Source organism: Narcine bancroftii, chromosome 4, assembly GCF_036971445.1.
Source record: "Narcine bancroftii isolate sNarBan1 chromosome 4, sNarBan1.hap1, whole genome shotgun sequence".
NCBI classification, from domain to species: domain Eukaryota; kingdom Metazoa; phylum Chordata; class Chondrichthyes; order Torpediniformes; family Narcinidae; genus Narcine; species Narcine bancroftii.
In genome coordinates, this window is record NC_091472.1 from 210,840,069 (window position 1) to 210,850,706 (window position 10,638).

General features: G+C 50.0%; 2 pseudogenes; one reads left to right on the forward strand and one right to left on the reverse strand.

Annotated features, from left to right (window-relative positions):
* Positions 1-10,638, reverse strand: part of LOC138761561 (zinc finger protein 420-like) — a 114,592-nt pseudogene that overhangs the window by 22,461 nt on the left and 81,493 nt on the right.
* The window catches only part of LOC138761550 (zinc finger protein 383-like), a 21,183-nt pseudogene continuing 20,670 nt past the window's right edge, over positions 10,126-10,638 (forward strand).

A 10,638-nucleotide genomic window follows, 5' to 3' on the forward strand; every position in this document is an offset into this window, starting at 1 on the left:
GGTTTGAGGCGTTATCAGCCCACTGGCGGTGGTCAATGTGGCAGGCACCAAGAGATTTCTTTAGGCAGTCCTTGTACCTTTTCTTTGGTGCACCTCTGTCACGGTGGCCAGTGGAGAGCTCGTCATATAACACGATCTTGGGAAGGCGATGGTCCTCCATTCTGGAGACATGACCCATCCAGCGCAGCTGGATCTTCAGCAGCGTGGACTCGATGCTGTCGACCTCTGCCATCTCGAGTACTTCGACGTTAGGGATGAAAGCGCTCCAATGGATGTTGAGGATGGAGCGGAGACAACGCTGGTGGAAGCGTTCTAGGAGCCGTAGGTGGTGCTGGTAGAGGACCCATGATTCGGAGCCGAACAGGAGTGTTGGTATGACAACGGCTCTGTATACGCTTATCTTTGTGAGGTTTTTCAGTTGGTTGTTTTTCCAGACTCTTTTGTGTAGTCTTCCAAAGGCGCTATTTGCCTTGGCGAGTCTGTTGTCTATCTCATTGTCGATCCTTGCATCTGATGAAATGGTGCAGCCGAGATAGGTAAACTGGTTGACCGTTTTGAGTTTTGTGTGCCCGATGGAGATGTGGGGGGGCTGGTAGTCATGGTGGGGAGCTGGCTGATGGAGGACCTCAGTTTTCTTCAGGCTGACTTCCAGGCCAAACATTTTGGCAGTTTCCGCAAAGCAGGACGTCAAGAGCTGAAGAGCTGGCTCTGAATGGGCAACTAAAGCGGCATCATCTGCAAAGAGTAGTTCACGGACAAGTTTCTCTTGTGTCTTGGTGTGAGCTTGCAGGCGCCTCAGATTGAAGAGACTGCCATCCGTGCGGTACCGGATGTAAACAGCGTCTTCATTGTTGGGGTCTTTCATGGCTTGGTTCAAGGACTGCCTAAAGAAATCTCTTGGTGCCTGCCACATTGACCACCGCCAGTGGGCTGATAACGCCTCAAACCGTGCATCTTGGCGCCTCACAGTTTGGCGGGCAGCAACCTCCTTTGAAGAAGACCGCAGAGCCCACCTCACTGACAAAAGGCAAAGGAGGAAAAACCCAACACCCAACCCCAACCAACCAATTTTCCCTTGCAACCGCTGCAATCGTGTCTGCCTGTCCCGCATCGGACTTGTCAGCCACAAACGAGCCTGCAGCTGACGTGGACTTTTTACCCCCTCCATAAATCTTCGTCCGCGAAGCCAAGCCAAAGAAAAGATATGGCAAATAGCAGTGAACCCAGTACTGACCTTTGCAGGTCACCACTGGACACAGACCTCCCATCAAGAAAAAAATCCTTCCAGCCCTACCCTCTGTCTCCATCCATTCAGCCAGTTTTGAATCCAATCGGCCAGTTCATCTTGGATCCCATATGATTTCACCTTTCAGACTAACCAGCCTTTTGGACCTTGTCCACAACCACCGTCCTGTCCTCATCAATCCTCTTTGGAAAAACTCTTTTATCAGATTCGTGAGGCATGAGCTGCCACACATGAATCGATGCTGGTGACCTTCAAATGGTTTCTGACTATCCATCTGCTGGTAGATCCCGTCCCTGATTCCCTTCCAACAATTTTCTGACCACTGACATCAAACTCAAGGGCCTGTTGTTCCCAGACTCCCCACCAAGTCCTCCAGCCATTTTTAAATAAGAACACAATACTGCCCCACACTCCCCACCAAGTCCTCCAGCTCTTAGCCTGAAGCCAAAAATGATGTACATATCCCAGCAAGGGCCTCCAGTTTCTTCCCCAGCTTCTCACTAGGTGTGAAGGATTTATCTGCTCAAATATTCTCCAGGGCTGCCAACACTCCCTCCCTGCTACTACTACTTGCCTGGTCCAGGACACTGCCACTCATGTTCTTCAGCTCCTTGCCTTCCATGATCCCCTCCACAGTAAAGGCTGATGAGAAATGTTCATTCAAAATCCCACCCATTTTCCTGTGGCTCCACCCAGAGATGGAATGAAATGTGAAAGTCTGCAGACACTGAGATTGTAGTAAAAAGACGGAAGGAACTCAGTTGGTCTCGGGTGGTAAAGATATATTACTGATGTTTCGGGCCTGAGGCCTTCCTCAAGGTATAAGCAGGCATCTTAATTAAAGATGAGAGAGAAAGGGGGAAAACTGGGAGGGGAAGGAGCCCCAGCCAACAGCCAAAAGGTGTTAATTGGATACAAGAGGAAAGGTGAGAATTGATTTTGGCTCTGTGAAAGAGTGGCACACTTAGAGGAGCAGTTAGCACCAGCAATTGGGACATGGGTTCAAATCCCGGGCTGTCTGTAAGGAGTTTGTATGTTCTCCCCAAATCTGTGTGGGTTTTCCCAGGGGCTCCAGTTTCTTCCCACTATTCGAAATGTACTGGGGGTGTAGGTTAACGGGGTGTAAATGGGCAGCACGGATTTTTGGGCCGAAATGGCCTGTTACCGTGCTGTGATTAATCGAAGAGAAAAAATATAATTAAAGAAGGCAAAAGAAAAAGGGAAGAGTCAGAGAGAGAGAACTAGAGGGAAGTAGACGGGGAGGAAGGAGTAGGGGGTAGGGTTTAATGAAAGCCAGAGAAGTCGATATTAAAGCCATCCGTTTGGAGGGTGCCCAGTGGGAAGTTGAGATGTTGCGGGTGGTCTCAGTCTGGCCGTGCATGAGATCATGGACAGACACATCAGCAAGGAAATGGGACTTGGAATAGAAATGGGTGGCCACTCAAGAGATCCACGCTATTGAGGCAGACAAAGGTGAGGTGCTCAACAAAGTGATCTCCCAATCTACGTCCAGTTTCTCCAATGTAGAGGAGACCACAGCGGGAGCAATGGATACAGTAGACGACCCCTGCAGATTCACAAGTTGCTTCACTTGGAAGGATTGTTTGAGGCCCTGAATGGTGCTGAGTGAGGTGGTGTGGGTGCAAGTGGAGCATCTTCTATGGTCACAGGGGTAGGTCCCAAGAAGATGATTGGTGGGGAGGGAGGAGTGGACCAGGGAATCACTGAAGGAGCAGTCCCTACTGAAGGCAGAGAGGAGAATAGAACAAATCACAGGCCCTTTGCCCCCTCAATGTTGTGCCGACCCATATATTCCTTCCTAAAAAAAGTACCCATAACCCTCTATTTTTCTTTCATTAATGTGTCAGTCTAAAAGTCTCTTAAATGCCCTCAATGTTCCAGCCTCCACCACCATCCCCAGCAGGCATTCCAGGCATCCACAACTCTCTGTTGAAAATACTTAACCCTGATGTCTCTCCTAAACTTCCCTCCCTTAACTTTATACATATGTCCTCTGGCGTTTGCCTGGGAAACAGGCACTGACTGTCCACCCAATCTATGCCTCTCATAATCTTGTAGACCTCTACCAAGTCTCCTCTCATCGTTCCATGCATCAAAGAGAAAAGTTCCAGCTCTGCTAACCTTGCCTCAAGACTTGTTTCCCAATCCAGTAAACATCCTGGCAAATTTCCTCTGCACCCTCTCCACAGCTTCCATATTCTTCCTATAATGAGGTGATCAGAACTGAATATAATACTTCAAGTGTGGTCTTACCAGAGATTTGTGGGGTTGCAACATGACCTTTTTACTCCTAAATTCAATCCCCCTGTTAATGAAGACCTTATCTCATCAACCTGTGAGCCAACCTTGAGGGATGTATGGATTTGAACCTCAAGGTCTCTCTGTTCACCTGCACTCTTAAGTAACCAACCATTAGTTAACCCTGTCCTCAGCCTTCTGGTTTGTCCTTCCAAATTGCATCACCTCACACTTATCCAGATTGAAATCCATCTGCCACTTTTCTGCCCAACTGTGCATCCTGTCTACATCATCTTGTAATCTTCAGCTCCATCCACACTTCCTCCAACCTTCATGCCATCTGTAAACTTATTGACCTAACCTGCCTCTTCATCCAGGTCATTTATAAAGTCACAAAGAGCAGGGGTTCCACTAGTACTCCACTAGTCACCGACATCCAGGCAGAATACTTTCCTTCCACTACTACTCTCTGCTTTCTTCATACAAGCCAATTTTTTAACGACACAGCCAAGGTTCCACTGATCTCCAAAGCCTCATGACATTCTGGATGAGTCTCTTGTGGGAGACCTTGTCAAATGCCTTGCTAAAATCCATGTAGACCACATCTACTGCACTACCCTCATCAATTTTTGTTACTTCCTCAAAAAAACTCAATTGGACTCCTGAGGCATGACCTCACAAAGCCAAGGTGACTATCCTTGAATAGACTGTATGGGGAATATGTCTAGTGGTGGGATCATGTAGGTGGCAGAAATGTCAGAGGAGGATGTGTTGGATGTGAAGGCTGGTGGGGTGGTAGGTGAGGACAAGAGAAATCCTGTCCTTGTTGCGTGTGGGGCTGAGGGGGCCAGGACAGATGTGTGGGTAATGGAGGATATGTGGGTGAGTGCTAAGTTCATGGTGGTAGAGGCAAAGCCACATTGTTTGAAGAAGGAGGATATCTCAGATGATCAAGCATGGAAGTCCTCGTCCTGAGAGCAGATGTGATGGAGGCAGAGGAATTGAGAGAATGGAATGGAATCCTTACAGGGGACAGGGTGGGAAGAGGTGTAGTCAAGGTAGCTGTGGGAGTTGGAGGGTTTAAAGATGTCTGTCAAGAGTTGACTGTCGAGATGGAGACAGAGAGAGATCGAGGAAAGGTAGAGTGTTATGGGTTATATTATTATAGTTATGGATAAATTTGTCTTTAATAAAAGAGATAGATTGTGGGCGTTTAGTATAGGTCACTTCACAGAGTAACATTTCACAAAAGACATCTCATTTAAAATGCAAGAGCTTTGCATAAGACAGATGTTCAGGCTTCAGTTAGCTTTTCAAAAGACAGTGGAACTGCTTTGGAAAGAACTTCAAAAGCAGGTGAAAATGGAAAAGTCCAGGCTCAAAGTACAGATAAGATCTTTCAAAGATTGGGGGTTGGAGCCTTGGGAAAGGTTTTGGCAGAGAGAAAAAGAACAGGATTCTTCTCTGAGTGAGTGAAAGAGAGAGAGAGAGGTCAGTTCAACAGTAGCAGTTAAGGCTGCAAAATGGCAAGCTGGCAGGCTTGTTGAAAAAAATCTCATTTTGAAGACGGGTTGTAAGTTCTGAGTTCAACCTGTTCAAAACCCTTGTGGTCCTTACAAGAGGAAATGGCTGGCGAGAGTGTTTCTCCTGAAATAAGGGAAACGAGAGGAACTCTGTGGTGGAAAGAGAAGTTATCATTTGGAAAACCCATGATATTGCAAGTTACTTCGGCAAGACATTAAAGTGATTGATTGGAGGAAATCAGTTTGTGTGTGTCCAATGAGCAACAAATATCTCTCTGAAACCAACAAGAACCTTCCTGAGCGGTAACTATTTAACTGATGAAGTTTCATAAATGTTAAATTCTGTGCACAGTATAAGAATTACCTGATACCGAAGAACTTGAAGAAGTGAGAAGTGAATAATTGGACTGTGAAACAAAGAACTTTCCTGAACTTACACATTACATATATGTGCGCTTAGAATTAGAAGGGGGTTAAGTTAGGTTAAGTTAATAGTAATAAGTTAAATTTTGATCTTATTTTTATGTTTAAAGAAAATTAAAAGCAACTTTTGTTTAAGCAACAATTTCTTGGTGAATTTCTATTGCTGCTGGGTTTTTTAATCCTCTGGGCTCATTACACTAGAGATGGACCAAGTGACTCTGAAGTTGGAGTGGAAGTTGGCAGCAAAGTGGATGAAGTCAATGGGTGCATGAAGCAGCATTAAAGTAGTCATTGATGTCGTGGAGGAAGAATTTAGGGGCCTTGCCTGTGTAGGCTAAGAGTATGAATTGCTCCACGTAGCCAACAAAAAGGCAGGCATAGCTCGGACCCATACTGGTACCCACTGCGACCCCTTTTACCTGGAGAAAGTGGGATCAGTCAAAGGAAAAATTAAGGGTGAGGACGTTTTGCCAGCCAGAGGAGGGTGGGAGTGGAGGGGGACTGGTTGGGTTAATTGTCCAGAAAGAAACAAAGAACTTTGAGGCCTTCAGTCTGGGAGATAGAGGTGTTTAGGAATTAGATATCCATGTTAATATGAGGTGATTGAGTTCAGGGAACTGGAAGTTATTAAAGTGATGGAGGGCATGTGAAGTGTCCGAGATGTAGGTGGGGACGGACTGAACCAGGGGGGACAAACTGAGTCGAGGCAAGTGGAGACCAGTCAGTGGGGCAGGAGCACACGGACGCGATGGATCCTCCAGGACAAATGGGTTTGTGGATCTTGGGGAGAAGGTAGAAATGGGCAGTGTGGGGTTGGGTAGCAATAAGGTTGGAGGCTGTGCCAGGGAGGTGGCCGGAAGTGACAAGTTCAGAGATGGTGGTGATAGTATTTTGGTGGGGTCCTGATGGAGGGGTAAGAGGAGGTGTCTGAGAGTTGTTGTCTGGCTTTGGCCGATAGAGGTCAGTGCACCAGACCACAACAGCACCGGTCTTGTCTGCAGGTTTGACGGTGAGGTTTGGATTGGTGCGGAGAGAGTGAAGGGCCAGGCGTTCCAAGGTGGTGCGGGAGTAGTGAAGTCAATACGGTTGATGTCATGGCAGCAGTTTGAAATATAAAGGTCCAGAGCAGGTAGAAGATGACCAGGAGGAGGAAGAAGAGGTCTGTATTGGGCCAAGGAGAATCCCGGTTGTGGAAGTAGGCAGGGAGATGGAGCACACGCTAATAAGTAGGAGGTCACAGGGAGATACAGGAGGGAGGGTAGAAGAGGGGAAAAGCTGCAAAATGATGGGGGGGGGGGGGGTTGGAGCTGGAGGGAAGGAGGCAGAAGTTGATTTGAGGAAGTGGAGGGAGGGAAGGCAGAGGGGTGGAGAGAGGGAGGGGAAGGAGGCCGAGGGGTGGGAAGAGCGAAGGAGGCAGAGGGGTGTGAAGAGGTTGAAGGGAGAAGTGGAAATGAATGGCACCTAGTTGGATAGTGTGCAGATGGAATACCCTGGAGGTTGTGACACTTCTGCCTGGCTCTCTGGAAGATTTGTTCCTCTTTCATCCTCGAAGACCTCTGTCGAACATCCCCCACCCCTCCTTTCTATCCAGATCTCCTTTTCCACTACATCTCTTTCTTGGATACTTTTCCATATCTCCCTGTCTGTGACAACTCACCCTGACTCTCTGGTCCTGGAACACACTCCCTCTCTATCTGACACAATATTCTCTTTCTCTCTAGTTACCTACCCCCGCCTCTCTCTCTAGAGCACCTCTCCCTTTCCCTTTGTTAAAGCATTCATTGCTTGAAAGAGACTACCCCCCCCCCCCCTCCCTCTGTGATTCATTCTCTCTCTCTGATCACAACATAGCCTTTGGGAATGTTCCCTCTCGAAGGAGACTCCCTTTCCCTCAGTAAAATGACACTTGACCGCACAGACACCTCTTTCTGGACTTTTCTCTTTTCTCTCTTGGACCAATTTCTTTCTCCCTCTCTCACACAGAGTCGGCATCAGATCTAATCGGGGGGACCGGAGGTGGGCATCGGAGACCATCTGCCCACCACCCAGCCCTCTTCCTTTCCCTGTTGGACCCTGTCCCCCTCCCCCTGTGTGGGAGCCTGTCTGCCCCCTGTTCCCCTCCCCCTTTGCCCTGTGTGGGACCCAGTCCGCACCACCCCCCCCCCCCCCCCCCCCCCCGTGGGTCCGACTGCTGCCCCCACCCATCCGTGTGACCGGGGGGAGCAGCCGGACACACTTGCTGCCCACTCTCCCTGATTCTCCCCCCTCCCCGTGTGACAGGAGGCGCGGTCCCTGCCCTCACCGCCCCTTCCTTATCCCCATCGGCCCGACTGTGGGGGGATGAGGCCCCGGCCGGACCTTGGTGCCGCTTACCCGCTTCCCCGGCAGCACCGGATCCAACAAAGGCCGGGCCCGCGCCCTGGGCACCAACCATTCAGGACCCCTCCCCCCGTGTATTTCTCCTCCCGCTCAGCTCACCCAGGGCAAGTCTCATCTCCACCCCAGGGCCCGGAGCGCGGCCTCCTCCGTGGACCGGCCCGTTGCTGTGGGAACGAAGCTCAGCGACGCTCGCGAGCCCTCTGACGTCAGCGCGGAGCAATCTGTCACGTGTCAGAGCGGACTCAGCCCTGGAGGCAGTGTCCAGGCAAACGCTGTGCACGCGCATCGGGGCTTGTCGGGGAACGCGCAGCTTCTCATCGCCCAAGCTTGCAAGCATTTAGCGCGGAACCCTTGGAAATGTGGGGCCCATAGCATATACTACTTTGCAAATAGGTTAATCCAGTCCTTAGGGTGGGAGATGAGAGGGACAGGTGGAAGAGGCATGGGGATGGAGGTTAAAGCAGTGAGATTACATAGGGATAAGGGGTTGGGTTAGCAGGAAGCGAATGGGCAGAGGGAAGAGAAGGGAGGGGTGCGAAAGGTGAAAATATCGATGAGGGGGCGAAGGGAAGGGATCGGAGGGAAAGGAGATGTAGTTAGAAGGGGAGGGAGGCGGGTGAGTTGGACAGCGAAGAGGGGAGAGGTGGAGAGAGGTTATGAAAAGGAGAGCGAAGTGGCTGGAAGGAGTGAAGGAAGGGATGGAGGATGGGCCAGGTGGGTCGGGGAGGGAGGAGAGTGAGCCTTCGGGTATCTCAGGTCAATTGGCTGAGTTTACAATTATGGCAGGATTCAGTATTGCAGGGCGATGAGAAACAAGTGCCAAGGAGAAGGTGTAATGGAAGATTTAAACCGTATTTTTTTTACTTTTGCAGCCTTTGCTTCTGCAAGGCTGAGAACCTGTATGTTTTTTTAGAATCAGCAGACATAAGCTAAATTCCACCGAGGGTCCAGAGATGCAGTTAACTGACGAAAGGACATCTGTGTACCAAGAACATTTAATCTTCCTGCTTGTTTTGGTCGCAGACTGTCAGAGGCCTAGCCTTGATGCAAAATAAACCATTGTATTCAAAGTGATAATCTGAAGCCTAAGCATGCTATCTTATCTTTTTTACTGTGCTGGGAATAAGTGCTTGGGTAAGCAGTTTTTGGGTAATATAAGCCATGGTCCCACTGCTGAAGTTTAAGACTTTCTGAGAGGTGGCAACATCTCTCAGCAAGAAGAACTTATAGAGTCCAGTCAACGTCCCGGTCGGGGGAGGTGGAGAAGATGCTACCAGCGCCCCGACAAGTGTGTGGTCGTTGCCTCGCTTCGGCAGTTGGGACCAGTCCAGGCGTTGATAAGTATAGTTGGGAAGGGCTGGCATATTGTAGTTTGAAATCAGCTTTTGAATTTTTAATAAAGATTTGTATAAACTGAACTGCTTTCGGTGTGTATGTGTATATTTTCTTTCGGTAGCTCAAACACTGTGACCAATCTAAAACGAACAAAATGAGAGGTACAAGTTTACCCAGGACAGAAGGAAGGGAAAAGATGCGTGGAAACAGAGGGTGGGAAATTGACAAAGGGAAGGGAGAAATCCCATTATTAGGAAAAGTTGATGTGGGACCCCTAGAGCCAGAGACAATTAAAATATTTTTTGTCCAAATCATAAACAGTAAACAAATATATTGAGATGATTTTCCCGCAATAAGTGAGCGACCACCTGCCAAAGCGGTTACCCTGCCCTTTCACCAGCTGTGAAGAGTAAAAAGTGACACAATTTCTCCAGTGATTCATTGAGTAATGAATCATTCGCTGTTCAGAACTGAGATGCATTAAAATGAGAACATTTTTACAGCAAACGCGGCGAATTTGGACGGAGGGGGAAAAGACCAATAACACTTAAAAAAACGCGGAAAATGTAGAAGGTGCGGCAATAGTGAGCTCAACCAGATTGGGAAGAAGGAACGTTGGTCCGTTTTAAAGGGACCCTCGTAAAGTGAAGCAGCGGGAACATAATTGAGGGAGGGAGCGTGGAGATCGTATTCCACCCCCAACGTCTCCAGCTGAACCCCTTTCTCAATCTGCTCTCTCTTACTGCCCATCACCGAGCCCGGCCTGAGCGCAGTGTCCCCTTTAAAAACCCCAACATGAACTTTGCCCGTCTTACCAGTTTTACCCCCACTCCCTTTTCGCTGCTTTATTCCCCTTGTTCCCACATCCCACCCGGAAACGGCTCGGGGCTGCTCCTCAGATAAACAGCTCCATCCGCGTTTCCACCCGGGCTGCGGTCATCCTGTCACGTGGCGGCTAGGCGCAACCAGGCGTGTGCGCGTTGACGTCATGGGGCCCACGAGCGTTCCCTCAGCAACGGGCCGGTCCACGGAGGAAATTGCGGCCTGGGTCCCAGGGTGGAGGTGAGACTTGCACCGGGTGGGTCCCGAATGGTCGGTGCCCGGGGGCGCGAGCTGGAGCTGGAGCTGCCGCTGCCGGAGGGTAAGTGCGGCCTTGGGGAAGGGGGCGAGCGGCACCAAGGTCCGGCGGGGCCTCGTCCCCCAACAGTCGGGCCGGTGGGGAAAGGAATGGAAAGGGAAGGTGAGGGCAGGGACCGCGCCTCTGTCACAGGGGGTAGATCAAGGAGAAGGGTCCCTGACAATGCCGTGAGCAGCGAGTGTATCCGGCTGCAGCTCCTGTCCCCCTCGGCGGCACGAATGGGTGGAGGCATCAGTCGAACCCACGGGGGGAGGGGGGGGAGCACGGGAGGGCGAGGGTGGGGGCAAACAGGGTCCCACGCAGGGAAAAGGGGAGGGGTGCAGGGGGCAGACAGG